Here is a 19,796-nt window from a genome sequence, read left to right on the forward strand (position 1 = left end):
CTGGTTCCGCATCATAGCACTAGCACTAGCAGTAGCGGGGCTGTGTGTCTGCATGCTGGCAGAGTGTCAGGCCCTCCCCCTCTTGTCCTGTAATAGCCACATGTGCTGGTTCCGCATCATAGCACTAGCACTAGCAGTAGTGGGGCTGTGTGTCTGCATGCTGGCAGAGTGTCAGGCTCTCTCCCCTCTTGTCCTGTAATAGCTGCATGTGCTGGCTCTGCATCGTAGCACTAGCAGTAGCGGGGCTGTGTGTCTGCATGCTGGCAGAGTGTCAGGCCTTCCCCCTCTTGTCCTGTAATAGCTGCATGTGCTGGTTCCGCATCATAGCACTAGCACTAGCAGTAGCGGGGCTGTGTGTCTGCATGCTGGCAGAGTGTCAGGCCCTCCCCCTCTTGTCCTGTAATAGCTGCATGTGCTGGTTCTGCATCGTAGTACTAGCAGTAGCGGGGCTGTGTGTCTGCATGCTGGCAGAGTGTCAGGCTCTCTCCCCTCTTGTCCTGTAATAGCCACATGTGCTGGTTCCGCATCATAGCACTAGCACTAGCAGTAGCGGGGCTGTGTGTCTGCATGCTGGCAGAGTGTCAGGCCCTCCCCCTCTTGTCCTGTAATAGCCACATGTGCTGGTTCCGCATCATAGCACTAGCGCTAGCAGTAGCGGGGCTGTGTGTCTGCATGCTGGCAGAGTGTCAGGCCCTCCCCCTCCTGTCCTGTAATAGCCACATGTGCTGGTTCCGCATCATAGCACCAGCACTAGCAGTAGCGGGGCTGTGTATCTGCATGCTGGCAGAGTGTCAGGCTCTCTCCCCCTCTTGTCCTGTAATAGCCACATGTGCTGGTTCTGCATCATAGCACTAGCACTGGCAGTAGCGGGGCTGTGTGTCTGCATGCTGGCAGAGTGTCAGGCTCTCTCCCCTCTTGTCCTGTAATAGCCCCATGTGCTGGTTCCGCATCATAGCACTAGCACTAGCAGTAGCGGGGCTGTGTGTCTGCATGCTGGCAGAGTGTCAGGCTCTCTCCCCCTCTTGTCCTGTAATAGCCACATGTGCTGGTTCCGCATCATAGCACTAGCACTAGCAGTAGCAGGGCTGTGTGTCTGCATGCTGGCAGAGTGTCAGGCTCTCTCCCCCTCTTGTCCTGTAATAGCCACATGTGCTGGTTCCGCATCATAGCACTAGCACTAGCAGTAGCGGGGCTGTGTGTCTGCATGCTGGCAGAGTGTCAGGCCCTCCCCCTCTTGTCCTGTAATAGCTGCATGTGCTGGTTCTGCATCGTAGTACTAGCAGTAGCGGGGCTGTGTGTCTGCATGCTGGCAGAGTGTCAGGCTCTCTCCCCCTCTTGTCCTGTAATAGCCACATGTGCTGGTTCCGCATCATAGCACTAGCACTAGCAGTAGCGGGGCTGTGTGTCTGCATGCTGGCAGAGTGTCAGGCCCTCCCCCTCTTGTCCTGTAATAGTCACATGTGCTGGTTCCGCATCATAGCACTAGCTGTGTGTCTGCATGCTGGCAGAGTGTCAGGCCCTCCCCCTCTTGTCCTGTAATAGCCACATGTGCTGGTTCCGCATCATAGCACTAGCACTAGCAGTAGTGGGGCTGTGTGTCTGCATGCTGGCAGAGTGTCAAGCCCTCCCCCTCTTGTCCTGTAATAGCCACATGTGCTGGTTCCGCATCATAGCACTAGCACTAGCAGTAGCAGGGCTGTGTGTCTGCATGCTGGCAGAGTGTCAGGCCCTCCCCCTCTTGTCCTGTAATAGCCACATGTGCTGGTTCCGCATCATAGCACTAGCGCTAGCAGTAGCGGGGCTGTGTGTCTGCATGCTGGCAGAGTGTCAGGCCCTCCCCCTCTTGTCCTGTAATAGCCACATGTGCTGGTTCCGCATCATAGCACTAGCACTAGCAGTAGCGGGGCTGTGTGTCTGCATGCTGGCAGAGTGTGAGGCCCTCCCCCTCTTGTCCTGTAATAGCCACATGTGCTGGTTCCGCATCATAGCACTAGCACTAGCAGTAGCAGGGCTGTGTGTCTGCATGCTGGCAGAGTGTCAGGCCCTCCCCTCTCTTGTCCTGTAATAGCCACATGTGCTGGTTCCGCATCATAGCACTAGCACTAGCAGTAGCAGGGCTGTGTGTCTGCATGCTGGCAGAGTGTCAGCCCCCCCCCCCCCCTCTTGTCCTGTAATAGCCACATGTGCTGGTTCCGCATCATAGCACTAGCTGTGTGTCTGCATGCTGGCAGAGTGTCAGGCCCTCCCCCTCTTGTCCTGTAATAGCCACATGTGCTGGTTCCGCATCATAGCACTAGCGCTAGCAGTAGCGGGGCTGTGTGTCTGCATGCTGGCAGAGTGTCAGGCCCTCCCCCTCTTGTCCTGTAAAAGCCACATGTGCTGGTTCCGCATCATAGCACTAGCAGTAGCAGGGCTGTGTGTCTGCATGCTGGCAGAGTGTCAGGCCCTCCCCCTCTTGTCCTGTAATAGCTGCATGTGCTGGTTCCGCATCATAGCACTAGCTGTGTGTCTGCATGCTGGCAGAGTGTCAGGCCCTCCCCTCTTGTCCTGTAATAGCCACATGTGCTGGTTCCGCATCATAGCACTAGCTGTGTGTCTGCATGCTGGCAGAGTGTCAGGCCCTCCCCCTCTTGTCCTGTAATAGCTGCATGTGCTGGTTCTGCATCGTAGTACTAGCAGTAGCGGGGCTGTGTGTCTGCATGCTGGCAGAGTGTCAGGCTCTCTCCCCTCTTGTCCTGTAATAGCCACATGTGCTGGTTCCGCATCATAGCACTAGCACTAGCAGTAGCGGGACTGTGTGTCTGCATGCTGGCAGAGTGTCAGGCCCTCCCCCTCTTGTCCTGTAATAGCCACATGTGCTGGTTCCGCATCATAGCACTAGCGCTTGCAGTAGCGGGGCTGTGTGTCTGCATGCTGGCAGAGTGTCAGTCCCTCCCCCTCCTGTCCTGTAATAGCCACATGTGCTGGTTCCGCATCATAGCACCAGCACTAGCAGTAGCGGGGCTGTGTGTCTGCATGCTGGCAGAGTGTCAGGCTCTCTCCCCCTCTTGTCCTGTAATAGCCACATGTGCTGGTTCTGCATCATAGCACTAGCACTGGCAGTAGCGGGGCTGTGTGTCTGCATGCTGGCAGAGTGTCAGGCTCTCTCCCCTCTTGTCCTGTAATAGCCGCATGTGCTGGTTCCGCATCATAGCACTAGCACTAGCAGTAGCGGGGCTGTGTGTCTGCATGCTGGCAGAGTGTCAGGCTCTCTCCCCCTCTTGTCCTGTAATAGCCACATGTGCTGGTTCCGCATCATAGCACTAGCAGTAGCGGGGCTGTGTGTCTGCATGCTGGCAGAGTGTCAGGCCCTCCCCCTCTTGTCCTGTAATAGCTGCATGTGCTGGTTCTGCATCGTAGTACTAGCAGTAGCGGGGCTGTGTGTCTGCATGCTGGCAGAGTGTCAGGCCCTCCCCCTCTTGTCCTGTAATAGCTGCATGTGCTGGTTCCGCATCATAGCACTAGCACTAGCAGTAGCGGGGCTGTGTGTCTGCATGCTGGCAGAGTGTCAGGCCCTCCCACTCTTGTCCTGTAATAGCTGCATGTGCTGGTTCCGCATCATAGCACTAGCACTAGCAGTAGCGGGGCTGTGTGTCTGCATGCTGGCAGAGTGTCAGGCCCTCCCCCTCTTGTCCTGTAATAGCCACATGTGCTGGTTCCGCATCATAGCACTAGCACTAGCAGTAGTGGGGCTGTGTGTCTGCATGCTGGCAGAGTGTCAGGCTCTCTCCCCTCTTGTCCTGTAATAGCTGCATGTGCTGGCTCTGCATCGTAGCACTAGCAGTAGCGGGGCTGTGTGTCTGCATGCTGGCAGAGTGTCAGGCCTTCCCCCTCTTGTCCTGTAATAGCTGCATGTGCTGGTTCCGCATCATAGCACTAGCACTAGCAGTAGCGGGGCTGTGTGTCTGCATGCTGGCAGAGTGTCAGGCCCTCCCCCTCTTGTCCTGTAATAGCTGCATGTGCTGGTTCTGCATCGTAGTACTAGCAGTAGCGGGGCTGTGTGTCTGCATGCTGGCAGAGTGTCAGGCTCTCTCCCCTCTTGTCCTGTAATAGCCACATGTGCTGGTTCCGCATCATAGCACTAGCACTAGCAGTAGCGGGGCTGTGTGTCTGCATGCTGGCAGAGTGTCAGGCCCTCCCCCTCTTGTTCTGTAATAGCCACATGTGCTGGTTCCGCATCATAGCACTAGCGCTAGCAGTAGCGGGGCTGTGTGTCTGCATGCTGGCAGAGTGTCAGGCCCTCCCCCTCCTGTCCTGTAATAGCCACATGTGCTGGTTCCGCATCATAGCACCAGCACTAGCAGTAGCGGGGCTGTGTGTCTGCATGCTGGCAGAGTGTCAGGCTCTCTCCCCCTCTTGTCCTGTAATAGCCACATGTGCTGGTTCTGCATCATAGCACTAGCACTGGCAGTAGCGGGGCTGTGTGTCTGCATGCTGGCAGAGTGTCAGGCTCTCTCCCCTCTTGTCCTGTAATAGCCCCATGTGCTGGTTCCGCATCATAGCACTAGCACTAGCAGTAGCGGGGCTGTGTGTCTGCATGCTGGCAGAGTGTCAGGCTCTCTCCCCCTCTTGTCCTGTAATAGCCACATGTGCTGATTCCGCATCATAGCACTAGCACTAGCAGTAGCAGGGCTGTGTGTCTGCATGCTGGCAGAGTGTCAGGCTCTCTCCCCCTCTTGTCCTGTAATAGCCACATGTGCTGGTTCCGCATCATAGCACTAGCACTAGCAGTAGCGGGGCTGTGTGTCTGCATGCTGGCAGAGTGTCAGGCCCTCCCCCTCTTGTCCTGTAATAGCTGCATGTGCTGGTTCTGCATCGTAGTACTAGCAGTAGCGGGGCTGTGTGTCTGCATGCTGGCAGAGTGTCAGGCTCTCTCCCCCTCTTGTCCTGTAATAGCCACATGTGCTGGTTCCGCATCATAGCACTAGCACTAGCAGTAGCGGGGCTGTGTGTCTGCATGCTGGCAGAGTGTCAGGCCCTCCCCCTCTTGTCCTGTAATAGCCACATGTGCTGGTTCCGCATCATAGCACTAGCTGTGTGTCTGCATGCTGGCAGAGTGTCAGGCCCTCCCCCTCTTGTCCTGTAATAGCCACATGTGCTGGTTCCGCATCATAGCACTAGCACTAGCAGTAGTGGGGCTGTGTGTCTGCATGCTGGCAGAGTGTCAAGCCCTCCCCCTCTTGTCCTGTAATAGCCACATGTGCTGGTTCCGCATCATAGCACTAGCACTAGCAGTAGCAGGGCTGTGTGTCTGCATGCTGGCAGAGTGTCAGGCCCTCCCCCTCTTGTCCTGTAATAGCCACATGTGCTGGTTCCGCATCATAGCACTAGCGCTAGCAGTAGCGGGGCTGTGTGTCTGCATGCTGGCAGAGTGTCAGGCCCTCCCCCTCTTGTCCTGTAATAGCCACATGTGCTGGTTCCGCATCATAGCACTAGCACTAGCAGTAGCGGGGCTGTGTGTCTGCATGCTGGCAGAGTGTGAGGCCCTCCCCCTCTTGTCCTGTAATAGCCACATGTGCTGGTTCCGCATCATAGCACTAGCACTAGCAGTAGCAGGGCTGTGTGTCTGCATGCTGGCAGAGTGTCAGGCCCTCCCCTCTCTTGTCCTGTAATAGCCACATGTGCTGGTTCCGCATCATAGCACTAGCACTAGCAGTAGCAGGGCTGTGTGTCTGCATGCTGGCAGAGTGTCAGCCCCCCCCCCCCCCCTCTTGTCCTGTAATAGCCACATGTGCTGGTTCCGCATCATAGCACTAGCTGTGTGTCTGCATGCTGGCAGAGTGTCAGGCCCTCCCCCTCTTGTCCTGTAATAGCCACATGTGCTGGTTCCGCATCATAGCACTAGCGCTAGCAGTAGCGGGGCTGTGTGTCTGCATGCTGGCAGAGTGTCAGGCCCTCCCCCTCTTGTCCTGTAAAAGCCACATGTGCTGGTTCCGCATCATAGCACTAGCAGTAGCAGGGCTGTGTGTCTGCATGCTGGCAGAGTGTCAGGCCCTCCCCCTCTTGTCCTGTAATAGCTGCATGTGCTGCTTCCGCATCATAGCACTAGCTGTGTGTCTGCATGCTGGCAGAGTGTCAGGCCCTCCCCTCTTGTCCTGTAATAGCCACATGTGCTGGTTCCGCATCATAGCACTAGCTGTGTGTCTGCATGCTGGCAGAGTGTCAGGCCCTCCCCCTCTTGTCCTGTAATAGCTGCATGTGCTGGTTCCGCATCATAGCACTAGCTCTGTGTCTGCATGCTGGTAGAGTGTCAGGCCCTCCCCCTCTTGTCCTGTAATAGCCACATGTGCTGGTTCCGCATCATAGCACTAGCTGTGTGTCTGCATGCTGGCAGAGTGTCAGGCCCTCCCCCTCTTGTCCTGTAATAGCTGCATGTGCTGGTTCTGCATTGTAGCACTAGTAGTAGCACTAGCTGTGTGTCTGCATGCTGGCAGAGTGTCAGGCCCTCCCCCTCTTGTCCTGTAATAGCCACATGTGCTGGTTCCGCATCATAGCACTAGCGCTAGCAGTAGCGGGGCTGTGTGTCTGCATGCTGGCAGAGTGTCAGGCCCTCCCCCTCTTGTCCTGTAATAGCCACATGTGCTGGTTCCGCATCATAGCACTAGCTGTGTGTCTGCATGCTGGCAGAGTGTCAGGCCCTCCCCCTCTTGTCCTGTAAAAGCCACATGTGCTGGTTCCGCATCATAGCACTAGCAGTAGCAGGGCTGTGTGTCTGCATGCTGGCAGAGTGTCAGGCCCTCCCCCTCTTGTCCTGTAATAGCTGCATGTGCTGGTTCCGCATCATAGCACTAGCTCTGTGTCTGCATGCTGGTAGAGTGTCAGGCCCTCCCCCTCTTGTCCTGTAATAGCTGCATGTGCTGGTTCTGCATTGTAGCACTAGCAGTAGCACTAGCTGTGTGTCTGCATGCTGGCAGAGTGTCAGGCTCTCTCCCCCTCAGACCTCCATCTGCTTCCTCTCTCCTCCTTCATTTCCTACTATCCCCTCTGCCTAGCCTTGTGATGTGCAGCCTGGTTCTCTGAGCTCCCTTGTTATAGATCCTGAGTGGAGCGAGCTGCTGCTGTACCGTGATGATCCCTGAGCTTCTGTGTGGGTAAGGGTAAGCTATTTACAAGCAAAGCAGTTTACAGGACCTATAACTCACATACCTGGAATTCCTGATCCCAGCAAAAGGCATCACTCACTGTCTACTAAGTGTGCATTGCATGTTGGGAAAATGTATCACTGCATAGTATGCGTGCCTAAAGTACCCATCATTTGCTTGATGGCCACTCGATTGATTATTAGATAGATCCCTATCTGATCAGAGAGGTATCTATTGCCTGGCCTGTGCCCACACACTGTACAGCAATATCCAGTTGATTTCAGCATGACATTTATTGGAAATCATCCTGGCGCCACCGCCACCTGCCATCCCCCAACCCCGAGTGTGTGTATGTACACTGCCCAAACACCCCCCACCCGGAGCCCAGATGAAAATTTTGCACCGGGGCCCTGAGGTCTGTAGCTACGCAACTGCAAATATAGCTTCTTGTTTTTCTGCATTGGGCAGCCAGACGAGTTATCCCGTCAGAGGTCAGCAGCCTTAAATGATGTATCTCTCGGTTGAAGCTGCCATTGGGTTGAAGGGCCAGAGCCAACCGGTGCTGAAACGTGCCCAGTAATATCTGTACAGCATATCTACAGATATTACACAGCCCTTTATGTTATGCTCCAAACCTGGAGATCTTCAAACGCACTCTTAAAACACGCCCGCTCAGACAAGCTTTTTACATTTTATAGCTCCTATTTACATATCTGTTCAGAATGTAATCAAAGGCTCACTGCCTTATCCACCCCCCCCCCCCCCCCCACACACACACACACACACACACACACACACATCTCCTTATCTAGTTTGTCTCCCACTACCCTTTAGATTGTAAGCTCACAAGGGCAGTGTCATCCTCCTAATGTTTACTGTTTTTGTTGCAATACTTGTGCTGCGTGAGAGTCTGCTGTACATTTTTGGTTGTACCTATGTTCCCCTTGTCGTCTTATTGTGCTTTGTAAAGTGCTGCAGAATATGCTGGCGCTATATAAATAAAATAATAATAATAATATCAGGTTAAACATATAATACACTATCAGATTAATAAAAAAAAAAGAGTACAGTTCTCCCTAGTGGTCCATGAGATCTGTGAAGCTGCCCAGTGCTATCTGGCTATATATAGTCATATATGAAATCATGGAATGTGAAATTACCGTACATCTGCAATGAATGAATACTATTGAGTGAAATGTGACCAGCAGCTAATTTCTAATACAAAAACTTCCAATATTAACATGTTTTGTTTCTCTTTGACTTCAAACAGATCACTGATTCTGTTGGTTCGGGAATATTTAGCTCATTTTCAAACGTCCAGAATGTGAACATCAGCGGAATAATAAAATCTAAAGAGCCAACGGTGGGAGTGATCACCAGAAGTCCAGCACTGAAGTATCTCTATTCGTGTAGCTATCCCCTGGAATATCTCTTGAACAACACTAGACTGGATGTGTAAGTAGAAGGCAAACCGATGCGATTATCCACTAGGGTAAAGATGTTGGATATGTTAGCAGATAATCAGGACCTTCAGAACATCACATCTTCTCTGCCCAGGATTTCAGATCTTAGACTCAGATTTTCTAACAGTCGCCTCACGATACTTAGCAATTTGATCCGTCATGTTGATCTTTCTACATGCCCGATAATCGCAAAGCATCGTTCTCTTCCGTGTTCTCACCTCTTCCGTGTTCCAGCGTGCGTTCCACTGTCGGAAATGACGAGAGTGGAACGCACGCTGGAACGAGGAAGAGGTGAGTCATCCCCGCCCGCTGCCTGAACATATTCGCTTCTGCGCTTAATAGCTGGAGGGGGAGCGCAGATCAGGGGAAATCGGTTGAGGGAGGGGGATCTGACTTCCTACCCTGCCTTTGTGCCCGCTGCCCTCCTTCCTGCTCGCTACTCCCTCCAGCTCGGCGGCCTCCGGCACCCGCGGCCAGGCGGGTGCCGCCCCACCCCCCCATCCCCGAATTTGCCACCTGAGGAACCCGCCTCACCCCGCCTTATGAGCGGACCGGCCCTGGATGTCGTAAAAAGATAATTTTAAGGATTGGATCGGGTATAATCTTATGTGAAATCTGTTGGTGGGCGCATAGCTTCACACTTGTAGACTAGACATAGCTTCAGACTTGTAGACTAGACATAGCTTCACACTTGTAGACTAGACATAGCTTCAGACTTGTAGACTAGACATAGCTTCAGACTTGTAGACTAGACATAGCTTCAGACTTGTAGACTAGACATAGCTTCAGACTTGTAGACTAGACATAGCTTCAGACTTGTAGACTAGACATAGCTTCAGACTTGTAGACTAGACATAGCTTCAGACTTGTAGACTAGACATAGCTTCACACTTGTAGACTAGACATAGCTTCAGACTTGTAGACTAGACATAGCTTCACACTTGTAGACTAGACATAGCTTCAGACTTGTAGACTAGACATAGCTTCAGACTTGTAGACTAGACATAGCTTCAGACTTGTAGACTAGACATAGCTTCAGACTTGTAGACTAGACATAGCTTCAGACTTGTAGACTAAACATAGCTTCAGACTTGTAGACTAGACATAGCTTCACACTTGTAGACTAGACATAGCTTCAGACTTGTAGACTAGACATAGCTTCAGACTTGTAGACTAGACATAGCTTCAGACTTGTAGACTAGACATAGCTTCACACTTGTAGACTAGACATAGCTTCAGACTTGTAGACTAGACATAGCTTCAGACTTGTAGACTAGACATAGCTTCAGACTTGTAGACTAGACATAGCTTCAGACTTGTAGACTAGACATAGCTTCAGACTTGTAGACTAGACATAGCTTCAGACTTGTAGACTAAACATAGCTTCAGACTTGTAGACTAGACATAGCTTCACACTTGTAGACTAGACATAGCTTCAGACTTGTAGACTAGACATAGCTTCAGACTTGTAGACTAGACATAGCTTCAGACTTGTAGACTAGACATAGCTTCACACTTGTAGACTAGACATAGCTTCAGACTTGTAGACTAGACATAGCTTCAGACTTGTAGACTAGACATAGCTTCAGACTTGTAGACTAGACATAGCTTCAGACTTGTAGACTAGACATAGCTTCAGACTTGTAGACTAGACATAGCTTCAGACTTGTAGACTAGACATAGCTTCAGACTTGTAGACTAGACATAGCTTCAGACTTGTAGACTAGACATAGCTTCAGACTTGTAGACTAGACATAGCTTCAGACTTGTAGACTAGACATAGCTTCAGACTTGTAGACTAGACATAGCTTCAGACTTGTAGACTAGACATAGCTTCAGACTTGTAGACTAGACATAGCTTCAGACTTGTAGACTAGACATAGCTTCAGACTTGTAGACTAGACATAGCTTCAGACTTGTAGACTAGACATAGCTTCAGACTTGTAGACTAGACATAGCTTCAGACTTGTAGACTAGACATAGCTTCAGACTTGCAGACTAGACATAGCTTCAGACTTGTAGACTAGACATAGCTTCAGACTTGTAGACTAGACATAGCTTCAGACTTGTAGACTAGACATAGCTTCACACTTGTAGACTAGGTGAAAGATCAAACAGGTCAGGTCTAGTTGTCTGGTCAGAAGAACGGCTGGACTGTGTGCACCACTATTTGATTTGTACAGGAGTGATGAAAGCACACTGGCATTGCTCATTACAACAAGTATGGGATTAGACACTTTCCACCTTTATAGCGGCATTAGGGCTTAAAGTACAACTGTAGTGAGAGTATTATGGAGGCTGCCATATTTATTTCCTTTTAAGCAATACCAGTTGCCTGGCAGCCCTGCTGATCCTCTGCCTCTAATACTTTCAGCCATAGCCCCTGAACAAGCATGCAGTAGATCAGGTGTTTCTGACATTATTGTCAGATTTGACAAGATTAGCTGCATGCTTATTTCTGGTGTGATTCAGATACTTCTACAGCCAAATAGATCATCAGGACTGCCAAGCAACTAATATTGCTTAAAAGGAAAAAAATATGGTATGGTATATGCAGGGGCGTAACTAGAAATCACTGGGCCCCCCTGCAAAACTTTGAATGGGCCCCCCCACAGCTGTTGTTGCTTGAGGAGGAAGCACTGATGGTAGCCCGAGGTGAGGGGGGGGGGTTGTGTCCCCCTCCCTGCTGCTGTTTGTGCTTACTGCTCCCCCTTCATACACTGCACCCCGTCCTGCTTCTAAAAATGGCCTTGAAGGGCCCCAGAGCCAGGGGCCCCCCTCAGGCTTCTCCCCCAAGGGCCCCCCTGCAGCTGCATCTCTTGCAGGGGCTATTGTTACGCCCCTGGGTATATGGTATATGTAGTATATACGGTATATACGGTATATTAGTGACAGGACAATATATACTATGTACAGCGCTGCGGAATATGTCGGTGCTATATAAATACTAAATAATCACAATAATAATGCAGCAATGAATACAGTGTATGAGGCAGTGCATGTGGTATATGCGGCAGTGAATACGGTATATGTGGCAGTGCATGCGGTATATGCGGCAGTGCATGCGGTATATGCGGCAGTGCATGCGGTATATGTGGCAGTGCATGCGGTATATGTGGCAGTGCATGCGGTATATGTGGCAGCGCATGCGGTATATGTGGCAGTGCATGCGGTATATGTGGCAGTGCATGCGGTATATGCGGCAGTGCATGCGGTATATGTGGCAGTGCATGCGGTATATGTGGCAGTGCATGCGGTATATGCGGCAGTGAATACGGTATATGTGGCAGTAAATACGGTATATGTGGCAGTGCATGTGGTATATGCGGCAGTGCATGTGGTATATATGGCAGTGCATGCGGTATATGTGGCAGTGCATGCGATATATGTGGCAGTACATGCGGTATATGTGGCAGCGCATGCGGTATATGTGGCAGCGCATGCGGTATATGTGGCAGTGCATGTGGTATATGTGGCAGTGCATGCGGTATATGTAGCAGTGCATGCGGTATATGTGGCAGTGCATGCGGTATATGTGGCAGTGAATATGGTATATGTGGCAGTGCATGCGGTATATGTGGCAGTGCATGTGGTATATGTGGCAGTGCATGCGGTATATGTGGCAGTACATGCGGTATATGTGGCAGTGAATACGGTATATGTGGCAGTAAATACGGTATATGTGGCAGTGCATGTGGTATATGCGGCAGTGCATGCGGTATATGTGGCAGTGCATGCGGTATATGTGGCAGTGCATGCAGTATATGTGGCAGTGCATGCGGTATATGTGGCAGTGCATGCGGTATATGTGGCAGTGCATGTGGTATATGCGGCAGTGCATGTGGTATATGTGGCAGTACATGCGGTATATGTGGCAGTGAATACGGTACATGTGGCAGTGCATGCGGTATATGTGGCAGTGCATGCGGTATATGTGGCAGTGCATGCGGTATATGTGGCAGTGAATACGGTATATGTGGCAGTGCATGCGGTATATGTGGCAGTGAATACGGTATATGTGGGAGTGCATGTGGTATATGTGGCAGTGCATGCGGTATATGTGGCAGTGCATGCGGTATATGTGGCAGTGCATGCGGTATATGCGGCAGTGCATGTGGTATATGTGGCAGTGCATGTGGTATAGGTGGCGGTGCATGCGGTATATGTGGCAGTGCATGTGGTATATGTGGCAGTGCATGCGGTATATGTGGCAGTGCATGCGGTATATGTGGCAGTGAATATGGTATATGTGGCAGTGCATGTGGTATAGGTGGCAGTGCATGCGGTATATGTGGCAGTGCATGCGGTATATGTGGCAGTGCATGCGGTATATGTGGCAGTGAATATGGTATATGTGGCAGTGCATGTGGTATAGGTGGCAGTGCATGCGGTATATGTGGCAGTGCATGTGGTATATGTGGCAGTACATGCGGTATATGTGGCAGTGCATGTGGTATATGTGGTAGTGCATGCGATATATGTGGCAGTGCATGCGGTATATGTGGCAGTGCATGTGGTATAGGTGGCAGTGCATGCGGTATATGTGGCAGTGAATACAGTATATGTGGCAGTAAATATGGTATATGTGGCAGTGCATGCGGTATATGTGGCAGTGCATGCGGTATATGTGGCAGTGCATGCGGTATATGTGGCAGTGCATGCGGTATATGTGGTAGTGCATGTGATATATGTGGCAGCGCATGCGGTATATGTGGCAGTGAATGCGGTATATGTGGCAGTAAATATGGTATATGTGGCAGTGCATGTGGTATATGCGGCAGTGCATGTGGTATATGCGGCAGTAAATATGGTATATGTGGCAGTGCATGCGGTATATGTGGCAGTGCATGCGGTATATGTGGCAGTGCATGCGGTATATGTGGCATTGCATGCGGTATATGTGGCAGTGCATGCGGTATATGTGGCAGTGCATGCGGTATATGTGGCAGTGCATGTGGTATATGTGGCAGTGCATGCGGTATATGTGGCAGTGCATGTGGTATATGCGGCAGTGCATGTGGTATATGTGGTAGTGCATGCGATATATGTGGCAGTGCATGCGGTATATGTGGCAGTGCATGTGGTATAGGTGGCAGTGCATGTGGTATATGCGGCAGTGAATACGGTATATGTGGCAGTAAATATGGTATATGTGGCAGCGCATGCGGTATATGTGGCAGTCCATGCGGTATATGTGGCAGTGCATGCGGTATATGTGGCAGTGCATGCAGTATATGTGGCAGTGCATGCGGTCTATGTGGCAGTGCATGCGGTATATGTGGCAGTGCATGCGGTATATGTGGTAGTGCATGTGATATATGTGGCAGCGCATGCGGTATATGTGGCAGTGCATGCGGTATATGTGATAGTGAATACGGTATATGTGGCAGTGCATGCGGTATATGTGGTAGTGCATGCAATATATGTGGCAGTACATGCGGTATATGTGGCAGTGCATGTGGTATATGTGGCAGTGCATGTGGTATATGTGGCAGTGCATGCGGTATATGTGGCAGTGAATATGGTATATGTGGCAGTGCATGTGGTATATGTGGCAATGCATGTGGTATATGTGGCAGTGCATGCGGTATATGTGGCAGTGCATGCGGTATATGTGGCAGTGCATGCGGTATATGTGGCAGTGCATGTGGTATATGTGGCAGTGCATGCGGTATATGTGGCAGTGAATATGGTATATGTGGCAGTGCATGCGGTATATGTGGCAGTGCATGCGGTATATGTGACAGTGCATGTGGTATAGGTGGCAGTGCATGCGGTATATGTGGCAGTGCATGTGGTATATGCGGCAGTGCATGTGGTATATGTGGCAGTGCATGCGGTATATGTGGCAGTGAATATGGTATATGTGGCAGTGCATGTGGTATATGTGGCAATGCATGTGGTATATGTGGCAGTGCATGCGGTATATGTGGCAGTGCATGCGGTATATGTGGCAGTGCATGCGGTATATGTGGCAGTGCATGCGGTATATTTAGACACGCAGACGTCATCATCCCCTTTTAACAAAGTTCTCACTAGTTCATATTGCGCTGAACACTTTTCTTTCTGTCTTTAGAGCTGCAAACAACATAGCCATCAACACGAATAACGGCAGCTTCCTGAGTACGCTCTCCATTCAGCTGTACCTGGTAAGTCAGCTAGCGCATATGTAAAGTGACGCTGTAGTCAGAGGTATATGGAGGTCATTATACATATCCCTGTATATAGGAGGCCAATTGCCTGGCTGCCCTGTTGATGTTTATGGTGCCTGTAGTGTATATAGACTCAGGAGAGCGTCTGTGCAGCATATGTGACTATGCAAAATAATGCAGTTTTTCTTCCTAACAAAGACCTCTGGTTTTAACTTGGCTGTAAGGACATTGGTTCCTGGATGGGTGGTCTGCAGTGAGTATTTTCATGTGAGGGTGCAAAGGGTTAACTGAATGTTCTGTTTGATTGGCCACACCCTCATTAAGCACCTCCATTTGACCTTCCTTCAGTGTCCTCCTCCTCACCTGAGGAGATGAGCCTGGATTCTGGGTTTCCTTGTAGTGTATGGATCCCACATCTGAAGCAAGCATTATAATAGTCAGACTTTAGTTGGAACAATGCTGACTTTGGCTGGTCCACACTTATTGGTGGCAGAGGATGAGCAGGCCAGCCAGGTTATCTGAATTTTTTAAGGACATAAATATGGCAGCCTTCATGTCCTCCACTCTAGATTTGAAACTATATTGAATGTTTTATTTGTAGCCCATCCAATCTATCATCAGTGGCAATATTTCTTACATTTTCATCAAGTTTTATTTTCCTCAAGTTCAAGATTGAAATTTTAATTCTGAGAAAAAAAAACAAAACAGAATTAATCTACCCCTCCCATTAAAGAGACTCTGAAGCGAGAATAAAACTCGCTTCAGAGCTTATATTCAGCAGGGGCATGTGTGCCTCTGCTAAAACGCCGCTATCCTGCGGCTAAACGGAGGTCTCTTACCCCCAAAATCCCTCGTGGAGTCCCGGGGATCTCTTCCTGGTGAGGCAGGGCTAATGGCCGCAGCCCTGCCTCATTTGCATCTATCAGCGCGTATCTCCGCCTCTCCCCCTCCCCTCTCAGTCTTCCTTCGCTGAGAGGGGCGGGGGAGAGGCGGCGATGCACCACTGATAGACTCGCTGAGAGGCAGGGCTGCAGCTGTTAGCCCTGCATCAAGAGCAGCAAAATCTACGACCAAGTTGGTCGTGGATTTTGCAGGGGGGGGATTTGGGGGTGAAGGGACTCCCGTTCAGCCGCGGGATAGCGGCGTTTTAGCAGCACACATGCCTCTGCTGAATATAAGCACTGAAGCGAGATTTATTCTCGCTTCAGAGTCTCTTTAAGAGGGAATTGAGTCTCAGTTTGCGGCCAGAAAACATTTAGTCTAGAATTTCTATAACGTGAAAGTAGGATGATAACATACCTTAGGCTGCTGTCACAGTGAGACGTTACAGACGCACGTTAGAGCAGCCAGTAACGCAGCCCAACGCACAGTAATGAAGAATCAATGGGCTGTTCACAGTGCCCACGTTGCGTTGGAGTATAACGCTGCACGGTAAACGAAAGTGCAGCGTTCGGATGTTTGCACATGCTCAGTACTGTTTTTTTTTATTTGCCGCATGCGCCGTTTTCGTCCGATAGTATGCGTCAAAAAGTACGCATCACGGACGCATCAAGAGGCGCATAATGCGGCTCTATATAACGTCCAACTTCAAAGCTCACATGCGTTGCGTTAGGGGCTTGTTATGCGACCTTAACGCCGCATCTAACGCAACGTCTTAGTGGGAAAGAGCCCTAAAGTTCCCAATGATTCACTGACAGCCATTTTCACAATTTTTACTTAAAATATTGCACATGTAAGACAACACGTTTCATGGCTTAAAGAGAATCTGTACTCTAATATTCTTACAATAAAAAGCATACCATTCTATTCCTTATTTTCTCCTGGGCCCCTCTGTGCTGTTTCTGCCACTCTCTGCTGCAATCCTGGCTTGTAATTAACAGTTTTAGGCAGTGTTTACAAACAAACTAACCAGCTTCTAATAGGCTCAGCTAAGCATAGTGTGTGAGTCATTCAGAGTGTGCAGGGGGCCTGCAGAGGGTGTGTATCGCTTCTACCAATCACAAGCAGCCCTGCACATTCCACACAATCAATCCTTAGCCCGACAAACAGGACAGAGGAAAGATACATTGATTTATTACAGAGACAGTGCAATTAGGAAAGACTGCAGTAAGCCAGAGCACATTAGAACAGGTATAGGAACTTATAGGATAGAAGAACTAAGGCTGAAAAATTTGTTACAGAGTCTCTTTAAAGCCACTTCCTCGAGTTGCCTGTGCAGTAGTGCAATCAGGTTTGGCTATTTCTGCCTGAGCCCAATCGTAAAGTTGCTACTGCGCCTGCGCAGGATAGCAGTAGGTAAATATTTACATTGACAGCGATCGGGGCTTCCAGGCTTCCCCCTCCCAAGATAAGTATCCCCCGGGTGGGGGGGGGGGCTGTTACATTAGTGAGGATCATCCAGTATCTCTGAGCGCCTATCCGGTGTGATGCAGGCTTTCACTTTATAGAAATTATAGTGTGAATTTCCTTTGGCAAGGGCGTAACAATAGAGGCTGCAAGTCATTCAGCTGTGGGGGGGCAGGGCCCGCTCAGCACCATTTTGGGGGGCAGGAGGGGTCGCAGCATGAGGGGAGAGCATTGGCACCAACATCGGCAACATCGGGGGGGGGGGGCACTCCCCCCTCACCTCGGCTCTCCCTCCAGCATTAATAGGTGGCAGCAGCAGCGGGAAGGAACACAGGCTGTGTTACCGCTGAGGTCAGATCTCTAAGTGCCACATGCTACTTCCTGTTTAAACAGGAAGTAGTGTCAGAGGCATAGAGAAGGGGACTTCAGCGGTGGAACGCAGAGGTATGCCTGTGTTCCTGTCCGCCACTGCTGCCACCTATTAAAGACAATGGTTACCAATTTAAAAATAAAAACGTCAGATACTCACCTAAGGAGAGGGAAGGCTCGGTCCTAATGAGCCTTCCCTCTCCTCTCCCGGTGCCCTCGGTGCTGCGCTGGCTCCCCCGTTCGCGTCCGCCACCGCAGGGACTTCGGAGGTCTTCGGGAGCACTCGGGCTTCCGAAGACGGGCCGCTCCATACTACGCATGCGCGGGTGCGTCATAGAGGGCGCTCGCGCATGCGTAGTATGGAGCGTCCCGTCTTCGGGAGCCCGAGTGCTCCCGAAGGCTTCCGAAAGCTCCCTTCGGCTGCAGAAGTGGCAGTATTTGACCAAACTGGTCGAATACTGCTACGGGGGGTCCTGCGCGGGACCGGGCACTAGGAGATGAGAGGGAAGGCTCATTAGGACCGAGCCTTCCCTCTCCTTAGGTGAGTATCTGACTTTTTGATTTTTATAAGGGGTAAACATTCACTTTAATTGCAGGAGGGGGGCACTGAGGAGAGAGCCCGAGATGAGGGGGGGGGAGGCCAATGCTCTCCACCCATGCTGTGACCCCTCCGGGGGAAGGGGAATCCATATTTTTGCAGGGGGCGATTTCTAGCTACGCCCCTGCTAACCAGTCTCCTGTTTGTCCCATTCCTGGCAATAGGCTGCAGAGTGTGAAACCAAGCCATAAAACTGGTTTTCTTCCCCTGTATATCTGACCATAGTAACTGTAATGATCGCTGCTGCAGCAGCTATTGCTGGAAGTAGTAGTGCTGCAGCTCAGGCAGTTCTGATCTATTTCCATGCAAGCTGCATAGCTTTGTCTGTCTTTCCCTGCTGTCAGCTTGTGACTGATTATCATTCACCTGTGTGGGAATCTGCATGTCTGCTCCCATTGGATGACCTCAGTATAAAGATCTGCTTCCTGCAGGGTTTCCTTGGGTTTTCATAGCTTCAGCTTAAGCCTGCCTTGCTGTCGCTTCAGCCCCCGATCGTGTTTCTTGTTATAAAGATACTTTGCTGGTCTTTGCATCATATATTGGTTCATTGCCAATATATATGCATACCAGCACGTTTATTATTTTCCTTGTATTTGTGTTACGTTGATACATCAGTGTCGCTGATGTATACGTACACGAACTGTTTATATCCTGTGTGCAGTTAGTCAGCTTTCCAGCACGTTTTGGTAGGTTGCGCGTACCGTGACCACCCGTGCTGAGGTAGTTACCCTGCTCCTGGTTCTGTTTGTGGATTGCGTTCATCTCTGCGAAGAGATAACGAATCCTTCTGAATCCTGTTCTGTTACTGTTTGTGGATTGCGTTCATCTCTGCGAAGAGATAACGAATCCTTCTGAATCCTGTTCTGTTACTGTTTGTGGATTGCGTTCATCTCTGCGAAGAGATAACGAATCCTTCTGAATCCTGTTCTGTTACCGTTTGTGGATTGCGTTCATCTCTGCGAAGAGATAGCGAATCCTTCTGAGTCCTGTTCCCTGTGTTACTCCATTCCTAGTCAGCGTTCCTGCTTATGTCATATCGGTTCATTGCCGATATATACATATGTTAGTCAGACGTTACAAATAGTTTCATTGATAGCTGTAATTGTAATACGCTAGGAAAACATACTTATTGTATATTTATCTGTGTTACGTTCATCTATCTTAATCCTGCTATTTTCTGACTATCCTGTCCTGTCTTTGTGAGGCACGCCATCGCCGCATCGCATTGGCTGCCTCATTCCAGTCTGTCTGGTTTTGGACGCTTGCTGACGCTAAGTAGCCGCTAGCTAGCAAGCGTTCATTCTGTCTACCTGTCCTGATCTCCTCAGTTCTGGTTTATGCGCTCAGCGCTACTTTGCGCTGAGACGTTATAACGAAAGCATTGTTTGTGGCTGTCAGATCTGCACCGGCTCTGTGCGCCACAATCTCCTATTGGAGTCAGTCCTCCCCTCCACTATACTAGGGATAGCCTGTTTCCTGGTGCTAGTGTGTGTACCTCCTCCACGCCAGCTCATGCGTTGCATGCTGACTGTGGAGAATACACCACCAAGCCTTACAGTAACATCTTCTTTCCACTGCAGGATTCCTCATACGGGAGACCTCTCGTGATCCCACCAACTGGAATTTCACTGAACAGCACGGTGTATGTGGAAGTGAGAGCGACCAACCTGACCTCAAGGTAAAGGCGCTACAAGTGGACAGTCTCTGTAATGCTGCATCCAATGGGAATACACAATGTGATTCTCTG

At 50.4% G+C, this 19,796-nt stretch overlaps 1 pseudogene; it reads left to right on the top strand.

Annotated features, from left to right (window-relative positions):
- LOC137571036 (zona pellucida-like domain-containing protein 1) overlaps window positions 1–19,796 on the top strand; it is a 128,194-nt pseudogene that overhangs the window by 68,623 nt on the left and 39,775 nt on the right.

The sequence above is a fragment of the Hyperolius riggenbachi genome, chromosome 4, assembly GCF_040937935.1.
Source record: "Hyperolius riggenbachi isolate aHypRig1 chromosome 4, aHypRig1.pri, whole genome shotgun sequence".
NCBI classification, from domain to species: Eukaryota; Metazoa; Chordata; class Amphibia; order Anura; family Hyperoliidae; genus Hyperolius; species Hyperolius riggenbachi.